This window comes from Sabethes cyaneus, chromosome 3 (genome assembly GCF_943734655.1).
Source record: "Sabethes cyaneus chromosome 3, idSabCyanKW18_F2, whole genome shotgun sequence".
Lineage (NCBI taxonomy): Eukaryota > Metazoa > Arthropoda > Insecta > Diptera > Culicidae > Sabethes > Sabethes cyaneus.
In genome coordinates, this window is record NC_071355.1 from 131,801,284 (window position 1) to 131,824,082 (window position 22,799).

General features: G+C 41.0%; 1 protein-coding gene across 1 annotated transcript in view; it reads right to left on the reverse strand.

Annotated features, from left to right (window-relative positions):
* Positions 1 to 22,799, reverse strand: part of LOC128744553 (cAMP-dependent protein kinase catalytic subunit 1) — a 74,005-nt gene that overhangs the window by 24,222 nt on the left and 26,984 nt on the right. Inside the window, exon 2 of the mRNA XM_053841636.1 lies at positions 12,245 to 12,289. The gene's annotated coding sequence lies outside the window, so the exon portion shown is untranslated. The remainder of the gene's footprint in view (positions 1 to 12,244; positions 12,290 to 22,799) is intronic.

Genomic DNA, 22,799 nt, shown 5'->3' on the forward strand with positions numbered 1-22,799 from the left:
CTGTTAACAAATTGAAAAATAATTCACATGATAACGAAAATTGCAATTTGAATTCATGCTTCAAAAACTAAAAATTAGTCAGTGTGTGGGGCATAATGAGCACCCTTATAAACACATGATTGGAAGGTGTATACAACTACAACAACCACACACACACACACACACATACACACACTCACACACACATACATATACACATACATACACATATACACACCCATGCATACACAAATACAGAACATGTCAAAACGTCGAAAAAACTATCGACCGCTAGTCGCTTAAAGCCAATTGAGCCGCGAAGGTTGCCTCTGGAGCACACAAAGAATATTTCGGGTACCGCTTAGGTTAGCTGTGTTTTGGTGTTGAAGACATAAGCTTTTCCGTTTCTCTCTCCAGCTGGTATGCGAGGCTTCTGATTTCACGGGTAGTAATACCGTAGCATCGAACCTCCATATGCAAAATATGGTCCACCAGCTCTTGTTCTGCAGCGGGAGCGCACACAGTTTTGAAGGAATCAATTGGGCCCACCTCCTGTCCCGAGATTGCCGTTCGTATCGCGTCACATACCGAGCTAACGTCTGCCGCAGAATGCCGTAGTACTTGGCGACTTGTTTTGTGGATATTCCGTCTCGCTTTACAGTGGTCAAGGCCGCTTACAAGGCCTTTTTTGACCAACTATATTTTCCGGATTCCTTTGGCGTATTCATACCATCACTGTAAACATGCATTGACGCGATAAACAAAGAAACTGACAGGTTAGTTAATGCGACATAGTGCTCGTTTCACCCCACCTGAGGGTGCCCATTTCGCCCCCAGTCAAGTAGTTAAAGTAAAAATGGGTTTTTACACTAATTATAGTATAAAATCAAAACTTCAATGAAGGTGAAATTTGACATACAATGTTGCAGTGTGCACTTGATAGTGTAAGATATCTAAATGGACGTAAAAGCTTATTTGGTAGTGCACCAAAATTATAATTTTTCCAGCGTCTGAGAACCAAGTTGAGTTTTTTAATATAACTCCGTGTTTTAAAAGGAGAGATCACTCAGTTTTTGATAAATAGATACTGTAGTACCTACAGCAGTGTTTGGCATGCCATACGATATTACAAAATGCGCACTTTCGTAGAAAAGAGGGGTGCCCATTTCGCCCCGTGTGCTCATTATGCCCCTAATCCCCCTACGTTAATTTTATAGAAGCCTTCAGTAGTTGTATCGTAAAATGAAAACTAAATTATAATTCCCCGAATAAATTTTCCATTTGAATTTTTTTCATGTGACGTCACATAACTTCATACCCCCCCTATCCCCTACGTCACAAATTGTCACGATTAGGTCAACCCCCCCCCTCCCCCTATAAGCGTGACGTAATTTATGGATGGTCCCTGATATCACCTATTATTTTCTATCCTAATCCTAGCCCTCTCTAATAAATGTGAGAAACTTTTCAAACGTGATAGGACTTTTACTAGTAACAAATGAATCTTGAAATAAATGAAAACACAGCGTTGATACTGACAGTGACAGCAGCAACCAGCGCACAGATAAAAAACAGATAAATAACAATGAGCAACTTTGACAATGAAGTTCCCGATTCACAGACTTGATACAGATTGTTACCCAGGTAACCAATAAGCATTAAAATAAGCAGTAAATCAGTCGTTTATTAGCATCCCTGGCGTTTTGTACTGCAGGTTGTTGTTTATCAGCCTTTTGACTGCATAACTGTTGTAAATTGGTATCCACAATTCTATTTTAATTCTTCTTGTCGGTAACTAGCTGCAAATAAGCATTATCAGCTCTATAAGAGGGCTAGCAGTAAAGTAGCCGCATATTTTGCCAAAATAGCATTTAAGTTGCCTTAAATGCTACTTAAATGCTATTTTGGCAAAATATGCGGCTTGTATTTAAATTGCATTGGAAATGCTTATTGGTTACCTAGGTAGCATCATGTTTATCACAATGAGTCCTATAGAACAACAGCGACACTGGCATTCTATATATATATTGATTCTACTGTATAAACCTTTGCACGGTGCATAACCTCAACTCTGGTTTGAAGTTTTGTGTGGTTTGTTTTAATTCCTTAAAGTTTTATTTAAAAAGTTAGACATTGAAAGAATATTGAAACAGTGAACAAAGTTCAAACAAGTTCATAAAATCTAAGGTTCAAACAAATTCATAATAAAAACAATATCAATTATCTGTTGTAAATTTCTTTATGGCCCACTCACGAACAGAACGTGTTTCAGCATTTAGGTTGTTAATAAATGTTGGTGTATGCTCACAATCCGAAATCGAGATGGTAGAAGAGTTCGTGTATCTGGGCTCACAGGTTACCGCAGACAACAACACTAGCAGAGAAATACAAAGACGCATTATGTGAGGGAATCGTGCCTACTTTAGTCTCCGTAGAACGCTGCGATCGAACAAAATTCGCCACCGCACGAAGTTAACAATCTACCAGACGCTGATTAGACCGGTAGTTCTTTACAGCCATGAGACATGGACTATGCTCGTGGGGGACCAACGCGCCCTTAGTGTTTTCGAACGGAAGGTGATGCGCACCATCTACGGCGGAGTGCAGATGGAAGACGGAACGTGGAGGAGGAGAACGAACCATAAATTGCATCAGTTGCTTAGGGAACCTCCCATCGCCCACACCGCAAGCATCGGTCGACTGCAATGGGCTGGGCACGTTATGAGGATGTCGGAAAACAGCCCGGTTAAAAAAGTTTTCAATAACGATCCGACTGGAACTAGACGGCGGGGCGCGCAGCGAGCAATATGGATCGATCGAGTGGAAGGCGACCTGCAGGCCCTACGCAGACTACGTGGCTGGCGAATTGCGGCCATGGACCGAGTGGAATGGAGACGACTTCTTCGTACAGCAGAGGAAACCACGGCCTGGAGCTGATTAAGTAAGTAAGTAAGTATGCTCAGAAACTCACTAGCGTTCACTTAATTAGCATTGATCCACTCTAAATCGTCTGAACACGTGTCCGTGTCAAGTAGCGTACAAAGAACTTCTTGGCCTCTTCTAGATGACACGCGACATGATCTTATCTTGGTAAAGGTACTGCATTGCGTCTAATGTACAGATCTGTAATGACCATCCACGGTTTCCTTTGATGTTTGAAAACAGTAGAACAATACCCCAGAAACATTTTTGTTGTATAGTAGCTTATCAAGCGCTTGTTCCGTTGGTACAGCTATACATTAGTTGAATAAGCTACTTTAACACAAAAATGTTTCTTGTGATACCATAAGGGATTTTGCGGCTGCCTTGCGGGATTGGGATAGGCGATTGCAACGAAATATGTTGGAATAATAGCATAAACCGATGACATCAGATGGCTCTGGAACAAGAAGGTCGACTGCTGTTTCCCTGAGTGGGCACGGCTAAAATACTTAGCAGGTTGCTACGTATTTTCTTGTAGCATAAAGGATTTCGACACTTCACAACTTAACTCATCAATTTAAAATCTTTTGTAACAAGTGACATGAGTTGCTATTTTAAAATGTTAATTTTTCATAATTTTTTCGTGTATGAAAATCTTATGTACGAAATGATTAAAGTTTTTTCTGACGTTTCGGTCCGAGTGACAGCTAACGCTTTATTCAATGGAAATTCTAATTGCCGGCGTACTAGTTGAAGGATGCTCTCTTCACTCCTACATGAGAAAGAGATAGCATGATTACATACCCTTGGTTCAATTAGTTTGGAAAACCTTACAAAGCAGCAGCTAGAAAATAACAGGTCAGGGCGAAACAAACAAAAACTATACGTTCACACCGCTACAGCGACGTGTAACTACGCTGTATTCCGTTACGTTCTTATCACGCTGGAAACAATGAAAAAAGGTTGAAACGTTTACTTTCCCTGACGAACGCTGCTCTTCCATACTAAAGGCCCAGACACAATGCGTACGGATTTTACTACGTTGCGGCAATTTGACAGTTTTTCCATGGGTTTTCTGCCAAATTTCCGCAACGTAGTAAAATCCGTATGCATTGTGTCGGGGCCTTAATGGAGACTGGGTTTGTAACCAAGCTCGTCATCGCAGGACCAACTGAATCTCTTTGGCTTCTTTGTACCGAAGACATTTCTCGAGAGTCGAGAGGAAAGGGGTTTACAACTAGAGTGAATATATATAGAGTGGCGACAATGTCAAAATTGGAATGATAATTATCTATCACTTTCATTCCAATCGAGCAAGCGACCAATCCAACGCGTATGCAGGAAAGAGAAAGAAAATAAGCATTTTATACTTTTGGGATGACATGTTGCCACTCTGTATGTAGTCCATGTTTGAGCATGAATGTCCCAAACAACCAGATCAAAAATGCGATACCAGCGAGGAGTTACCCGTGATGTATCATTACCATCGGGAAATAATCCAACTCCTCATTGACATAAAACGTTGCTCGATTTGGAATCGTTTATGGCGAATTACAGTGACCGTGGTAAAAGCAGTAAAATTAAACCAGAAGAGAGTTTGGAGTCTCTGGAACTACACGGATGGGGGAATGTTAAAAACCCGTAATCTGGATGCTTGGTTAATGTTGGTGTTAGCTCCAGATACTTCCTGACTGATAAGCTGCATAATTGTAGCGAGAATAAGACGTGAGTGTGTAGAAGATTAAAAAATCAGAGAGGTTGTGTACAAGACACGACCGCATATATAAGTGACGCAGGACTACGTAAGTCTCTTTGTAGCGATAGTAGCATGTATTCATGCTTGTAATCATTCGATTCTTCATGTATACATGCTACCATGCTGCATCGAAGTCCGGACGGTATCAATATCCGGACACCTTCATTAATTTATCCTTATTAAGCAATAATATATGCAATTTATAAGGTGTAGCTATGTAGAAAATATAGCAAATATATTTAAGATTGTTTAAACATAATCGGTGGTTAAGTTGGCTGCGCGATATAACTTAAATAAATCCAAACATAACGTTGGTGTCAAACAGTTTCTATTTCCTGCGAGTTTTTTTAGAGTTCTAAAAAGTAGTGCTTTAAGGTTTTGGGGACATATTATTACAAAGAAGCCAACTTTTTAGATGGGGCATTTATAGAGTAAATTATTATCCATAAGATTGCTGAACTAAGTATTGCTCTATCTTTTACGTATTTACGGCGCACTCCCAGTTTACACTGGCTGGTGCACCAAGGTGCGCACCAAGATGCGAACCCAGTGTGAACTGGGAGTGCGCCGTAAATACTAAAGACAGAGCAATACAGTGCAGCCCCGTTCGTTTGAACGATTCCTCATGCAAACTAACGGGGTTAGTTTTTCATTTGAACAACTGGTAACCCTAAATATGCTGGAACTTGTGTGAACTGGCTGCCCTGCTCTTTATTATTGTTTTGGTGGTTTGATACAGTAGGCAGTTGCAAGCAACGAATATTCATTCTCCGATCGGCTTTCTACCATAATCGTTGGGAAAACGCAATGTGAAACAGATTAAACACGCTAGATCAGCACAAACAAATCGTGTTTATGAGCATTGTCTGCATAAGCAAATGATGTCATATTGAGTATGACGTTTGAACCATTTTTAATTTGCACGTCGTGCAAACCAACGGGGTTCAAATTAAAAAGTGTTCAGATTAAAAACGGTCATACGAACGGGGGTCCACGGTACTTAGTTCAGCAATCTTATGGATAATAATTTACTCTATAAATGCCCCATATATAATATTTTCGAATTTTGCTAGGCTGAGGTGTTACAGTTAAAAAAGCAAAATAAGTTCACTAAGTGCAGGACAAGCCTGCTGCCGAGTCTCATGATAGGGCTGCCATCGTATAGTGCCGAGACAAGACAGTGCCTCCTTAGTTTCCACCAGGGTTGGTTACCACATCTCCGCTAAAATTGCTCGTATTCCGGCTGGTAGAGTAATCAACCTATTTTGGACCCCATCTGTAGCTGTACATAATTTGGACACTTACAGCAAAATCAAATGGAAGTGTCCAAATTATGTACAGCTGCAGATGAGGTCCAAAACAGTTTGGTTACCCTACCACGAGGAGGCGGAGATAGAAATTACTGGATATGGGGTCTGTGTTGCACATTATTGAGTCGTTCACCAACTGTTTCTAATCCACCGGTCATTTTGACTGGTTTTGGTATAACTAGGTACCGTGAATTCGGGTGAAATTGATCACTTTTTCGAATATTTTTTAAATATCTTTGAATAGAAACATATTTAGGAAGATGATTCAATTTTAAAATAAGTACTGTAGTGCTGGCTACACGACAGTATCATCTATATCTTATATAAATAGTTTTATTTTAGATAAAACTTAATGTAATCGTGAAATTGAAAATTTACAAATAACGGGTGAAATTGATCACGTAGAAATCAAGACGATATTGCTATTAAACCATACGCTCTGACAGCAATAACCTATCGTGCAGTATAAAATCTGGCGTAATCGAGATATTGCCTGTATGTAGGCAACAATGTCGCGTACAGCAACTAGCACAAAAATCAAACAGTCAGCTCTACATTAGCATGGTTGATGCATCTGCTAAATAAATATAAACGATAGAAAAGATATTAAGCCAATTTTAGCATCGTAATCGTTTGTTTTTGTTTAAACATTGCTGTATATATGTGTAAATGTACGATTTTCGTATACAATCTTCACCAATCTAGTGAAACAAATAATTTAATTCTCCTCATATACGGGAGCTTGACTGTCTCTTTGAATGTGTAGTTGCATTTCGCTATGTAAGCACAAACCGATCTCTTGCACTCTCATGCAACTGCCATATGGAGCGTTTGTAAAATTTGTGCAAAGTATTGTCTGTCTTTTGCACCCTTTTATAAATCTCCATTCTGCTTTACAGAAAGAATAAACTTTCGCAGGTGGCAGCTCCATTTCGCACCCATAGCGATCTAGAAATCTATGTTGCCTCAGTTCATGATGTTATCAATCGTTTTATTTCGTAAAAGATCAAATCAAACAATTTCTATCGCATAATTTTATTCATGGAAATTATCAAAGCACAGCCAGATAATTAGAGAATCGAATTAGTGCTATCAAAATTTCCTTCTGCAACGAAATTTGTGTTAACAGCAAGGAGTTTTATCGGGCATGTTGAAAATTGCGATTCGATCAAAATAGTAAATTTTAAAAAATCAAGCCATTTACAAGATCAATCTTGCTGAAAGCCAAGTGACTTTGACCTGTAACTCAATCTTTATATGGATGGGTGCATATTCAGCTTTATGAATCAGTATAAACGTAGAATAAAGAGTTTTTTACTCGTTAGTCCAAGCTGATCAATTTCACCCGACTGATCAATTTCGCCCGAATCGACGGTATATTTAAAATGCTGGTATATCTAGTGTTAATTCATTCAGCTCGGCGCTCGACCGGAATGACCCTCCAACATTTTGTTCATTTCCAACCCAACATATGCCTACGTGTATGGGGGCTGTTATCACCGATTCTTAACGGGAAATTAGCGGTTATTAACTCTTCGTCGGGTGTGGGGGAATGAAACACCATGACCGTTTCACAAATCTATTTATATAAGAGGCTTATGTCTGTCGCCAAAACGAGGGGCGCGATATGTATTTTCGTGATAATAATCGCCCCTAATAAGTAAAGACTCAAACCAATCATACCAGATTACATACAAGGCGAGCAAAAGTAAAGTAGTTGCACCTCATAGAGTTACATAGCGTTAGTGTTACATAGCGTACCTCCTATTTGCTCTCCATGGATCATTGAAGAAGCTAAAAAATTTCACAGATGGCTCCAGCATAGACATGTTCTGTCAAACACTCTCGACGAACGTCTATGACCGACTGTCAAACTGCCTTGCAATCTGATTGGTCCACCTAAAACGACCGGTTCAGATTAAGCGTTATCAACCGTCAACAACAACGGAACGGCAGGAAATTATGACGTGTGATCTGTATCAGCCTTAAAGTTTACTAAATATGCCACGTGGGGCTTTAGTGTCCAACTAGCGGTAAGCATGAGCAAAAGTTACCTACAATGATCCATTAGACGCGAGGCGACGCACGCGGGTTATAACTATCTAAATATTTATATAATCTATTTATATAAGAGGCTTATGTCTATACCGAAAACCAGGTCTCTGACAGGGCGTCATAAGAGGCTTATCGGTAACTAAAACCAAGTCCCTGACAGGACGTCATGCTTTCGTAGCAACGGGTTGTATTCTCAGTCGTCCGCTGGACTGCTCGATTGCTCAACTGGTTGACTAGACTGCTCGACTGAACTGGTCGATTAGACTACTCGATTTGATTGCTCGACTGGACTGCTCAACTGAACTGCTCGACTGAACTGTTCGATTCGACTTCTCGACTCAACTGCTTGATTGGACAGATCGACTTGACTGCTTGACTGAACAGCTCGATTTAACTGCTCGAGTGGACTACTCGATTCGACTGCTTGTCACATATGCTTGACTTACTACTCGAGTTGGTTGCTCTACTTAACTGCACGATTGAACTGCTCGACTGGACTGTTCGATTCGACTGCTCGACTGAACTGCTTGACTGGACAGCATGATTTATCTGCTCGACCAGACTGCTCGATTCAACTGTTCGATTCGACGCTTGGCTCAATTGCTCGATTCAACTGTTTGATTCCACTGCTCGACTGGACTACTCGACTCAACTGCTCTAATGAACTGCCTGACTCAACTACTCGATTGGACTATTCGAATCGGTTGCTCGACTCACTTGCTCAACCTGATTGCTCGATTCAACTGCTCGACTAGACTACACGATTTGATTGCTCGACTCAACTGACAGCTTGATTCTACAGCTCGACTTTGCCACTCAACCCGACTGCTTGACTCAACTACTTGACTTAACTGTTTGATTCGACAGCTCGACTTAACTGCTCGATTCAACTGCTTGACTGGACTACGCAACTGAACTGCTCGACTCAACTGTTCGATTTAACTGCTCGACTGAACCGCTTGACCCAACTGCTCGACTAGACTGCTCAACTCAACTGCTCGACTAGACTACTAGATTCAACTGCTCGACGGAACTGCTCGATTCAACTGCTCGATGGGACTACTCGACTTGACTGCTCGATTAAATTGCTTGACTGGACTGCTCGATTAAACTCCTCGACTAGACTTCTCGGTTCAACTGGCCATCTCGACTGCTCGACTCAACTGCTCGGCTGAACTGCTTAACTGAACAGCTTGATTTAACTGCTCGACTAGGCTGCTTGATTTGACTGCTCGACTCAACTGCTTGACTTCTGTATGATTCGACAGCTCGACTTAACTGCACGATTCAAATGCTCGATACAACTGCTCAACAGGACTACTCGACTCAACTGCTCGACTGGACTACTCGACTCGACTGCTCGACTCAACTGCTCGAATAAACCGTTCGACTGGACTACACGACTCGACTGCTCGAATAAGCCGTTCGACTGGACTACTCGACTCAACTGCACGACTTAACTGCTCGAATGAACCGCTCGACTCGACTACTCGAATAAACTGCTCGACTCGACTGCTCAAATAAACTGCTCGACTCAACTGTTCAACTTAACCGCTTGACCAGACTGCTTGACTATACCATTCGATTCGACTGCTCGACTCAAGTGTTCAACTAGACTACTCGTTTCAACTGCTTGACTGAACTACTCGACTACTCGACGGTTCGATTAAACTGCTCGACTGAACTGCTCGATTTAACTGCTCGACTTGACTGCACGACTCGACCACTCAATTCAACTGCTCGTCCGGATGCTTGACTGAATTGCTTGATTTAACTGCTCGACTTGACTGTTCAACTCGACTGCTCGGTCCAACTGCTTGACTCGCTTGCTCAGCTCGATTGCTTGTCGCGATATCATATGGTCGGTGTTAAATCAGACCGAACCAAGTCGCAAAATTTTAAAAAATGAGTTAATGATAGCAAACGATCAAGAATTTTCTAACCAGCATTTTACTCTAATCAGACTACATAAATGTTGCAAACAGCCAGAAATTTTTATTCAGTTAAATAAAATCCAATATGACCATAAAAACTATTTGTTTCAGTTTCCGGCTATGACTCTTTCAGGTACAACTTCTTAGAGCTATATTATGCAATATAAGAACTCAAAGAACTAATACAAAGATTAAACATCTTCGCAAACACTGGCCAATGGAATGTATCCGCAGTCTTCGGAATTCTGAACAGACATTTATATTTTCCGGATCTTAAGATTCGGGCTCAACTAGTATACTATATTTGTTAAAAATGCGAGTAGTCACTTGGCTCACATCTACTGTTCGCTCCTATCGCTTTTTCTCTCCCTTTTCTGCCTGGTTATTCAAAAAAAAAATAACCCTCATCTGCATTTTGCAGATTAGCCCTTTTAAAAAGTTGCTGCCGATATTTTCATGAACAGAATTTTTGTTTCAAACAAAAAAACTGCTTTTGAAATTGGCAGAATCATTGACTACTAATTCCACCTTATAGCAATGCTCTTTTTTTAATGCGTATAGCTTTAAGCTGAAAATTATTTTAACTCATTAACTTGTTTTACAATTTGTCTGTCTCTACTTACAAATTCGGTATAGAATCAAACTTTTTCCAATAATCTGTGTAATGAACAAAATCCTGCCCAATCAATATTTCTAATCAACAGAGGTGGGCACCGCTAATCAGCTAACCGCTAACATTTTAGCTAGCGAGTAGCGCATTCGCTAAGTTTTTCATGTGCTAGCGCGTCTACTAGCTTCCTATAAATATAAGTACTACTAAATAAACTACCAGCCACTAATTTTTGGAAATAGTACAACATGCCTTGAATGAACTATATTTACTCGCATCGCGAATAGCAGCGACCAATTTTATCAATTTGCAAGAAATCGCACACTAATTTTTGTTATTTTATTTTCAAGTAGTTCAAGTAGTAGTCAAGTAGTAGTAGTTTATTTTCAAGTAGTCAAGCGGCTAGTAGTTTATTTAGTGGTACTTTAACTTATTGGAAACTAATGAAAGCGCTAACACATTTAAAACCTAGCGGACGCACTACTCGCTGGCTAAAAGGTTAGCGGTTAGCTGATTAGCGGTGCCCACCTCTGCTAATCAACCTTCAACAATTAGCGGTAATAAATTTAGGTTAGAGAAAAACGTGCTACAACTTCTGATGAATTGTACTCACAATCGCAATGTCGCACCAATTATAATTAATTGTAATGACCGAGCCCTTTTAATAACTTTTTATCCTATAATAAAATTAACAAAAACAAATTTAAGTAAGAATCGGAAATGAACATACACTTTTAGGCAATTAATTTAATTAGAATTTTAATCTGTAAGTTAATATTCAGGAAACCTACATGCGAGATGCTTGCAATTGGCTGTAGATAACTGATACTGATACCGATAAATTTATCTGACAGCTTATCAGTGTCAATCGATAGATCAGCGATAGTTCTCAGCACAGCAGCGTATCAATCGAGGGGTTGTATGACTTTACAGGGGCCTTAAGTCTAAGTCGTGTGCATGTGGCAACATTGACATGCACAACTGCATTGTGGCTAGATTAATTGTTTCAACTGGTGGCCCTCTATCCATATTACAGGCTCGGTTAAAGAATCTGACTAAAGAAAAGACATTGGAGCTCAGTCACTCGCCGCCTCCTGTCATCATTAAACCTGATTTGCTCAACGATGATTGTTGTGCGTGACTCTGTTCAAAGTTGCTAGGAAAAGTTCGAACAATATTTTTTCGAGTTCAACGTTTAGGCGATTTTATGAACTGTACGTTACAAATTTGATTGCCTGGTGTTTTCGTTAGGCAGCACGGATCGATTTCGTGATGATACGATGATATTTGTTGCCGTTTGCTAGCAGTCAATATTTTCTCCCGCCTTGATCGACTGATACTTCGCAAGTTTTCGAGCAAAAGATTCAGAAGGTTTCATCGAGATTCATGCGCACTTGGTTTCGACGAACTGAAAATGAGCTCCAGTGTCATTTCTTTAGTCAGATTCTTTAGGCTCGGTAAAGTAAGCCAGCTGCATTCAAGTGCATGTGCATCGTTGTGATAAGCGTAAGAGAGAGGAGACAAAAATCGCTCTTTGTTTATTTAGTTGCTTTTGAAAGTTACCCAAGGATGACCCAAGGAACTATTGCAGTGACTTTTTGAGTGCATATAAAAAATGTTCTGTAATATTTAGCGTTATTTTTTGATGAATAAATTTGTGCCTTAGATTAATCATTACCTGTTTCTCGAGACTATCCAGTACTATCGTGGCATCAGCATAAGACTGAAAAACAAGAATGCAAAATTATTGTAACAGTATTGCAAAAAACCTCCCAACCCTTCCATCAAATTTTTGGTTTTTCAGTATAATTTTTATGATTCCCTAATGAAAATGAAGGGTACATATTTCACACCACATAAGAACATATACCAAAGTGGAGGACGTGCGAAAATTTTGACAACCATTTGTCTATCTTGCGTGGTTTTTAGAACACTCAATTTAATACTCCTGAATATATGATTAAGATATAACTTATTAGTGCAATCATCTATACCGCTTTATAATTCACAGTCATGAGTTGTATATGAGGATAAGTACGATTGCAAAACAAGTTATTGTTCTTTTTGTTTGGACATACTCTAATCGTTATACAATTCCAATGTAAAATTGACATGCATATGATTGAATATGAATTTTCTAGTACGATCATGTGTTATCTGGGTACTAGTGGGTTTGTGTCACTTCTACTGACAGTTAGTTATTATAAAGAATAATAATACCGTTCCCAAGTAATAATTTTGGTTTTATTTTAACTGTAAAATAGATTCTAGAACCAAATTTTAAAACCCACTACGACGACCAGGGATGGCACAATCACTTTGACTTAATTCACATTTGACAGTGCCGTCTCAGTCAAGCAGAATTTGAAAAAGTTATATATAGGACGATAGAGGGACTAGTTAGGCCATTGCAAACCATTTTTAAAGTTTTTGTCACCCCCCCCCCCCCTTGGAAATTGGCTTGAAAAATCGGGGGGCAAACAAATAATTTGTAGGATATGAGTTAATTTTTTTTATAAAATCAATTGTTTGTGGGCTCTACAGCCTGAAAAACATGTAAAATGAGTCAACTCGTACGAGTTAACACTAGCATGAAATAGAAACGGAAATTAAAGCAGCGGCAAATCGGCCAACAAAATTTTCCTTCGTTTTTGTCTTTTTACGTAGATTTTTGCATGGAAAATAACAACGTATATATTTAAAGCAAGAATAGATTTGGTTTTCACGTTTAAACTTTAAATCAAAATGCATAAAATCCGTTTTTTTTGCTCGATTAAAAATTCTCTTTGTTTCTTTTTTCGCCCCCCCCCTTCAGTGGCCCAACATCGGAGGGACAAAACTTTTTAAAATATTTGTAATGGCCTTATTATCTACAATTCTGCTGAATTCAGTTTTGCTGTATCTTTTGTAGTTACGGTGCTACAATGCTAGTGGCTCATTAGTAGCCAAGTGAACGTTCCCTTAGATTAGGCTGACCAGACGTCCCGGATTATGCGGGACTGTCCCGGATTTGGATGGCTTGTCCCGGATTGCTGAGTGTACCGGAAAATGTCCCGCATTTATTAATTTTTTAAACGATAAAAATTCTAAAGATGAAACATAGGAAATTATGTTACATTGCATGAAAAACCTACTGCTGACACCGCTCATTAGCCGGTGCACACCCTCCTCAGTCACGGCCCGCCCAGCCAGCACCTCGAACTCCTCATCTGACCAATATCGCTGGTAACTGTTCTCTTAATCTTGAGCTTTCGTTTCATTATCCCCCAATATTTTAATATTTGACGAACCCGGGAACAATTTGGTGCACGCAGCTCTTTTGAGATGCACTGGAGTCCATTGTCCATTGTAGCATGCATGCTGAAACTGCGGCAGGCTATCATGTGACTTGATGAAGGGCAAAATCCGCCTGGTGAGGCACCTAGCCCTGTGTATCTCCAAATTCTTATTCGTCATAAAATACTGGTTTTTCATTCGGATGCCAATGAAACAAGTCTGTGCCAAGTCATGATCACGCTTTTATTACGAACCGATCCCAAAAACCAATCTCGAAACTACTACAAACCCTACCGTAAGCCAGAGCATGAAGAATTTAACCCCTGGATTTTGGCTGAAATCGGCCTTCTCTGAAGCTTATTCATCATCGAGTCAGACACATGCATCGCGTTTCGTCACCACCCGGCCGCACGGCCCACGTGACTGGATTCTAGCCTTTGTTTATTGTTTGAGGCTTTTGTTGGGATTCCCACTTGCTCGGTAACACTTGTAGCCATTCCGAGACGGATTCGCCGTACAGTACAGCGGCCAGTATTCAGTTTTTTCGCTAAAGCACAAACCGTGACGCTGAGATCAACCTCGACTTTCCGAATGACCCTCAACCGCAGTTGACGAGAGTTTCCTTGCACCCTTCAATTACTCATACCACAGCTCTTTTAGGATAATCCGTCAGTCCCGCCAGCTCCCGAGCCTACGCTGATGGATTCTGCAGGTGACCGTACATAATTACTTTCATTTCTCCTCCTACATGATGAATATCTCGAAACCATGTTACCATAAAACTGTGAAAAATATATACCGAGCATAATTGTTTACAAATAACACAACGCTACCAAAAGCTAGCATTCACGGCCACTGGGAGCGCCGCTATCACCAAAATGAATTGCCCAATTCCTAAATGATCCCATCTTTACTACCGAACCGATTTAGCAAATAAGCCATTCCATTCAATATGTCCCGCATTAATCCAAAAAAAATCTGGTCACTTTACCTTAGATACTAACGAGCAACTAGCATTGTAGCACCGTAGCTACAAAAGATACAGCAAACTTGAATTCAGCAGAATTGTAGATAATATTTAATTCTGCAAATGCCTCATATAACACTTTGTGAAATTTTGCTTGGCTGAGACGGTACTGTCAATTGAATGCAAATTGAGCCAAAATGATCGTGCCTTCCATAATGACAATCCACTGTTATAATACACTATATGAAGACGACCACGTTATGATAATTTACCACTAGTACGTTATGATAATTTGGCCCGGTTTTGATGCAACAATTAAAACCCGATATGCTAACCATCTTTAGAGTAAAGATTTTATTCGAGATTCATGGTTCATATGAAACTACAGTCAACCAAAAAAGTATTCGGACAGCAGCGCATAAATTTTTCTTTTAGTAATTTTGCGCAATATTTTTGCAAAGAATGGTAACACATATTTTTTAAAACAATGTTTAACTAAAGCATATTTTTTTTTTTTTCCATGTTGGGTATTTTTATCACTGCGACCATTTGTTTGATCTATTGTGATATATCCCCCATTTTACTATAGCTATGTTGTCAAGATGACGCACCACTATTAGAAGCGACCGTCATTGTTTGACTAATAGCATTTGTCCAGTCCGGTGATACATTTCGGATAAAGTGCACTACCGTACTGGGAATTGTTCTCCAAATATCAAAGGGTTCTAACAGCCCTCTGTCGAAGAACCTTAATCTTTTATTAAAAATTGCCGGACATCGGCATAACAGGTGTTCCGAGTCTTCCTTTTCTATGCCACAGAAGCGACATATATCATCTTGAAGTTTTCCCATTTGCTTCAGATGATAGCGGCTCGGACAATGTCCTGTTATTAGACCAGTATAGATGCTTAGATCTTTCTTTGAAAGTTCCAGTATTTTGCGAGTAATAGAAATGTTTGGAGAGATAAATCGTTTCGACTGCCTAGCATTGAAGGTGTTATTCCAATTTGATTCCACTTTCCTACATTCCCATGCCTTCAGCTCCATTTTTAAAACAGAAGCAGATAGGCCGCAAAAGGGCTCAGGTCCTATAAATTGATGAGAAGATCCGAATCTTGCAAGCGCATCAGCCCTTTCATTTCCATCAATTCCACAGTGACCTGGGACCCAATATAAGTTGACTTGGTTACGGCAAGATAATTTTTGGAGTGATTGAATACATTCCCAGACGTGTTTTGATGTGCATGTCGCCGACTTTAAAGCATTTAGAGCTGCTTGACTATCGGACATGATGCATATATTTGAATGTCTATAGTTTCTGCGCAAGCACACAGTAGAACACTCTAGAATTGCTTGAATTTCAGCTTGGAACACAGTTGGCCATCTACCCATAGAAATTGACATGTCTATTCCTGGGCCAGTTACTCCTGCTCCCACTTGGTTGTCCATTTTTGAGCCATCTGTGTAAAAAACCGTCGAGCCTTGGCGAAGATCGGGACCACCGTCTTCCCAGGAATCACGCCTAGGCTCAAATACACGAAAAATTCGGTCAAAGTTGTATTTTTTCGCCATCCAGTCTTCATTATTGATTACCAGAGGATTAATACTAATAGTCTTTAGAATACTGAGATGACCTGTAAGATCACCATCAAAGAGGTTCATAGATCTTTTGATCCTCAGAGCACTCTTTTCAGCTTCTAATTGTATGAACTGATGCAGTGGAAGCATATAAAGTAAAGCATCCAATGCCTTCGACGGTGTACTTCTCATTGCACCTGTTATTGAGAGAGTGGCTAGCCTTTGAAGTCTTTCTAGCTTTTTCTGAGAAGCTTTCTCTTTTGTTTTTGGCCACCAGACCAACGAGGCATAGGTAATCCTGGGTTTCACAATAGCCGAATAGATCCACTGGATCATCTTCGGTTTCAGTCCCCATTGCTTACCAAAAGTTCTTTTACATATCCATAGAGCATTTGTAGCTTTGTTTACTGCTTGCTCTAGATGTGTGTTCCAATTGAGTTTTCTGTCAAGAAATACTCCAAGATATTTGACAGTGTCTGAAAGTTTCAAGAGTGTTCCTTTCAAACTTATGTTACTCAATGTAACTTTTTTTCTTCTCGTAAATGGTATGATAGTAGTTTTATTGGCATTAATGTTAAGGCCCTGCCTATCACACCATGATGAAATAAAATTCAAAGCAATTTGCATCCGGTCAGCGATGATAGAGTCAAATTTCCCACGAACAATTACGACTATATCATCTGCGTAGCCAATTATTTCAAAGCCTAAGGCTGTCATCTGTTGAAGAAGATCATCAACTATTAAAGACCACAATAGAGGTGATATTACGCCTCCTTGTGGGCACCCTTTCATACCTTGTTGGAGCGCATGGAAAGCTCCGAGGTAGCAAAGATATATATATTTTTGGATAGAACTAAGTGTAAACTCAATTATCTGAACAATTTTATGCGAAATTAAAGTAAAATTGTAATTGTGTGGTACACACATATTGTACCGGGATGTTGAATCTAAACATATTGTCGATAATTGTAAACGGTAGGCACCATACAATTGTCCTAGCTCTATCGAAACATCAGTATTCAGTCTAGATTTGAACCCGTTCGAACATCTTTTTAGATAATTTCATTTCTATAATGAGAAATCATTCGATTTCTTATCAAAATGTCTTAAACCGAGCTCTTGTAAAAAAATGGTCAGCAATTCACAGAGGGATATTTGAAAAATTGTTAATTTTATCCCAAACAGGTTAAAACAGGTCATCAAGAATGTAAATGGTCCTACAAGGTAGTAGTTAAGCGAGAAAGGACATTTGTTTCAACTAATAGTAAACTGTCCGAATACTTTTTTGGCTGCATTTTTAGCCAATTCAAACTATATGTACTCTATCTTCAAAACGGAAAGCTTTTCCCCGAATTTTTGTTGTGCATCTAAATATGCTTTAGTTAAACATTGTTTTAAAAAATATGTGTTACCATTCTTTGCAAAAATATTGCGCAAAATTACTAAAAGAAAAATGTATGCGCTGCTGTCCGAATACTTTTTTGGTTGACTGTAGCTGCGCTAAAAAGCTAAAACAGCACCACAGCTTGTTTTGCTGATTTGCAAATTTATACAAGCGCAAAAAATAGAGTTTAAGCTTTGCTGTCAAATCAACCTGCAATAAATCTTGTTTTATGGCGATCTGCTTAAAATATGTGAAATCACAAATAGATACATATTTTATAATAATTTTCACAGATACGAACCATATGCGCATTAAATTTGAATAAAACTATAAGGTATACAGCCCAAAGGGTTGTATGAAAGGATGGCGTAGGACTATATCAGATCATTAGATCAAAGACTATGTTAACTGCATTTCTAGCATATGTATGTTTATAAGAATCTGTGAGTGCCATTGTTTAAGTGAATGTTTAAAAGAGAAGAGATAATTCTCTTCAATTCTTCATTGAATGCAATGGTGGCTTTGAAAATACGTGGACGGGAGTTCATAAGTACAACGCCAGCAACCATTGAGACATAGAGATTTCTTTTAAAAATAACTTGTGTGCATCATAAAGGTTGAAATAGTAATAAATGACCAGCCCACAGATTATTGTATTAGATATGATTATGCGTAGCTTGACATGTTTCAATAATCTTACGTTAACTCGTTTGTGGCCTTGAAAAGGGCCATTGGTTACAAATAACATTAAAGCCAAAGCACGTTCATCGCGCCATTCGAATGTGCTTCTCTTTTGACATGAATGGCAACAGGCACGTAAGTGAGCGGCGTCGTTTCACTGCTTGCTCCGAGAAGATTTTACTAGTTTACTTTCACAGCTTACCGCTTGTTACATAGCAGAAAATATGGCACATACGCAGAAATTTCTGTTTTATTTGTACGAGAGTCCTCCTTCTTACCAGAGGGGTTAGGGGTCTCAAACCACCATAAAATAAATTCATGCCTCCAAAAACATGCCAAATTCGATTTCGGCTGGTAAACGGCTTGGTAATGCGTACCATCGGTGCCTTGTGCACTGGGCATAAAATAGACCCCACAATGGTTCACAGCCTCTTACCTAGCAACTCCTACCCCTACCTCCTCGTGGTACCAGCCGGGATACGAGCAACCTCGGTGGAGATCGGGTAACCAACCCCGGTGGAAACCAAGGTCGAATGCTGACAGGGGAGGAGGGCTCCTTCGAGCGAGCTACGTTGGCCCTCCGGCGATACTGTGGGGTTGGTTGCGGGCTTTGCAAGCCTGAACCACTAAAAAAACCAAAGCAATGGACTTCGTAAGTAATAATAATAACTCTAATCGGAACAATCGGCAAAGACCCTGGCGACGAAAACGGACTCACGATTGGAAATTAGGAACATGGAATTGTCGGTCTCTAAATTTCCTCGGAAGTACCCACCTGCTTTCTAAAGAAGTGAAGAGCCGCAAGTTCGACATCGTAGCGCTGCAGGAGTTATGCTGGAAAGGAACGATGGTACGTACGTGTAGAGATGGTCATATCATCTACCAGAGCTGCGGCAATACACACGAGCTGGACAGAGCCTTTATAGTGATGGGCGAGATGCAGAAGCGGGTGATCGGGTGGTGGCCGAAGAACCCCCGAATGTGCAGATTAAGAATCACCTTACCTCGGAAGTACCGATGATGACAAAGACGAATTCTACGCGCAATTGGAGCATGAATACGACCGCTGCCCAAGACATGATGTCAAAATTATCATCGGGGACTGTAATGCTCAGGTTGGTCAGGAGGAGGAATTCAAACCGGTGATTGGACGGTTCAGCGCCCACCCGCAAACGAACTAAAACGGCCTAAGACTTGTCGACTTCGCCGCCTCCAAGAACATGGCCATACGAAGTACCTTCTTCCAGCATAACCTCTACCATCGGTACACCTGGAGATCACCCAACCAGACAGAATCACAAATCGACCACGTTCTGATAGATGGTCGGCACTTTTCAGGCATTATCGACGTCAGAACCTATCCGGGCGCTAACATTGATTCGGATCACTACCTAGTGATGGTAAGGATACGTCAAAAACTATCTGTTGTGAACAACATACGATACCGCCGCCCGCCACGGTATAATCTAGCGCGACTGAAGCAACCGCAGGTCGCCGAAAACTACGCGTTATCTCTCGAAACCGCGCTGCCGGAAGAGGGTGAGCTGGATGAAGCCCCTCTTGAGGACTGTTGGAATGCCGTGAAAACAGCCATTAACAGCGTAGCGGAGAACGTCCTAGGCAGTGTGGCACCGAATCGATGTAACGAATGGTTTGACGAGGAATGCCAGCAGATATTGGCTGAGAAGAACGCAGCACGGGTACAAACGCTGTGTAGAGCCACCCGTCAGAATGTGGAGCGATACAAACAGAAGCGGAGGCAGCAAACCCGACTCTTCACCACCTAGAGCCATCAAGAGGAGGAGTGCGAAGAACTCGAACAGCTGTACCGCTTTCACGACACTCGGAAGTTCTATCAGAGACTCAACGGATCTCGCAAAGGCTTCGTGCCGCGGGCCGAAATGTGCAGAGATAAAGATGGAGGTATCTTGACTGACGACCGTGCAGTGATCGAAAGGTGGAAGCAGCACTACGATGAACACCTGAATGGCGTGCAGGCGGAAGACCATGATAGCGGATGAAGTGACCATATTGGTGCAGCAAGCGACGAAGATGTGCCACCCTAATCGATAAGGGAAGTTAAAGAAGCCATCCAGCGGCTGGATGGCTGGACAACAAAGCAGCGGAAAAGGATGGCATTGGAGTGGAACTTATTAAAATGGGCCCGGAAGAGTTGGCTGGCCGTCTGCATCCACTGATTGTCAAGATTTGGGATACGGAACGACTGCCGGAGCAGTGGAAAGACGGGGTTACCTGCCCTATCTACAAGAAAGGTGATAAGCTGGATTGTGAGAACTACCTAGCCATCACTATCCTGAATGCCGCCTACAAAGTGCTGTCCCAAGTCCTCTTTCATCGACTATCGCCAATAGCCAATAGATTTGTGGGAAGTTACCAGGCCGGCTTCATGGAGGGTCGGTCTACAACAGACCAAATCTTCACCCTGCGGCAGATCCTCCAGAAATGCCGCGAATTCCGAGTCCCTACGCATCACCAGTTCATCGATTTCAAAGCCGCATATGATAGCGTAAACTGACAAGAGCTATGGAAAATTTTGGACGAAAACGGCTTTCCGGGTAAGCTTACTAGACTTATCATGGCTACGATGGATGGGATCCAGTGCTGTGTGAGAATCTCGGGTGGATTGTCGGACCCATTCGAATCTCGCAGGGGACCTCGACAAGGAGATGGTCTTTCCTGCATTGCGCTTGAAGGTGTTATAAGGCGAGCGGCGATCGAAATGCGGGGCACGATTTCAAATAAATCCAGTCAATTTATCTGCTTTGCTGACAACGTGGATGCAGTTGGCAGAACATTTGAGGCGGTGGAAGATCGGTACACCAGACTGAAACGCGAAGCAGAGAAGATTGGATTGAAGATAAATACGTCTAAAACGAAGTATATGGTGGCGGGCGGGACCGAGCGCGACAGGACTCGCTTGGGCAGTACCGTGGTAATCGACGGGGATGAGTTCGAGGTAATCGACGAGTTCGTATACCTTGGCTCGCTGGCCACAGGGCCAATTTAATCTCACAATACCAGTCGTGAGATTAAAAGACGTATTATCAGCGGAAGTCGGGCCTACTACGGACTCCACAAATACTTGCGGTTGCACAATTTGAGCCCCCGTACAAAGTGCACACTGTACGAAACGCTAATTTGACCAGTTGTCCTCTACGGGCACGAAACGTGGACACTGCTAGAAGAGGACCTACGAGCACTCGGAGTTTTCTAACGGCGGGCGCTGAGAACCATCTTTGGTGGAGTGCAAGAGAACGGTGGATGGAGAAAGTGGTTAAAGCTGGACGGATACGTTGGGCAGGACATGTTGCTAGAATGCCGGACAACTATCCTGCAAAAATGGTTTTCGCATCAAATCCGGTAGGAACAAGACGAAGAGGGGCACAGCGAGCGAGGTGGCAAGACCAGGTGGAGCGAGATCTGGCGAGCACTGGGTGCCCGCGGAACTGGAGATCAGTTGCCATGGACCGAAACAGATGGAGAAATTATACTGCGCAGGCTTTGTCATAAGACGTTAGGCCAATTAAGTAAGTAAGTTGCTTGATTAGATCTCGAGTTATGCGGAAATATGTATTTCATTTGTATGGGATCCCCCCTTCTTAAAAAAGGCAAAGGTTCATAATTCATTATAGCAAAATTGTTGCCTCCAAATCCACCACATGCCAAATTAGATTCCATTTGCTTAATTAGTTCTCGAGTTTTAAGAAAATTTGTGTTTCATTTGTATGGAAGCCCCCCCCCTTCTTAGAAGGTGAAGGGATCTCAGTACACCATAGAGAAAATTCTTACCTCCAAAACCCCCCTCATGCCAAATTTTGTTCCTTTTGCTTGATTAGATTTCGAGTTATGAGGAAATTTGTATATTCTTTGTATTATTTGTTGACCCCCCTTACTACAGAGCGGAGGGGTCTCAATTCACCATAGAAATTTTATTTGCTTTCTGAAACCCCGTATGCCAAATTTAGTTCCATTTGCGTGATTAGTTCGAGATTTATGAGGAAATTTGTATTTCATTTGTATGGGAGCCCCCCACCCCCTTCTTACGCCCTCCATAAAATTGTTCTCTTAACCCTTCCATTAAATTGCTGATCATTTCATCTACCCAACGACATATAAACTGTCGTCTGTTTCTCGGAGATGGCTGAACCGATTCATACGCTATTACGCTTATTTGAAAGGTGTTATCACCTTGTAGATCACCATTGAATTGTTTTGCGGTCCGACATTTCGTTTAAAAGTTATAAGGAAAACCCGATTTAATCCACCTATTGGTGAAAGGAACCTTTGTTAAACCATCTCATTTGTCATTTAAGTTAGAATTCGTCA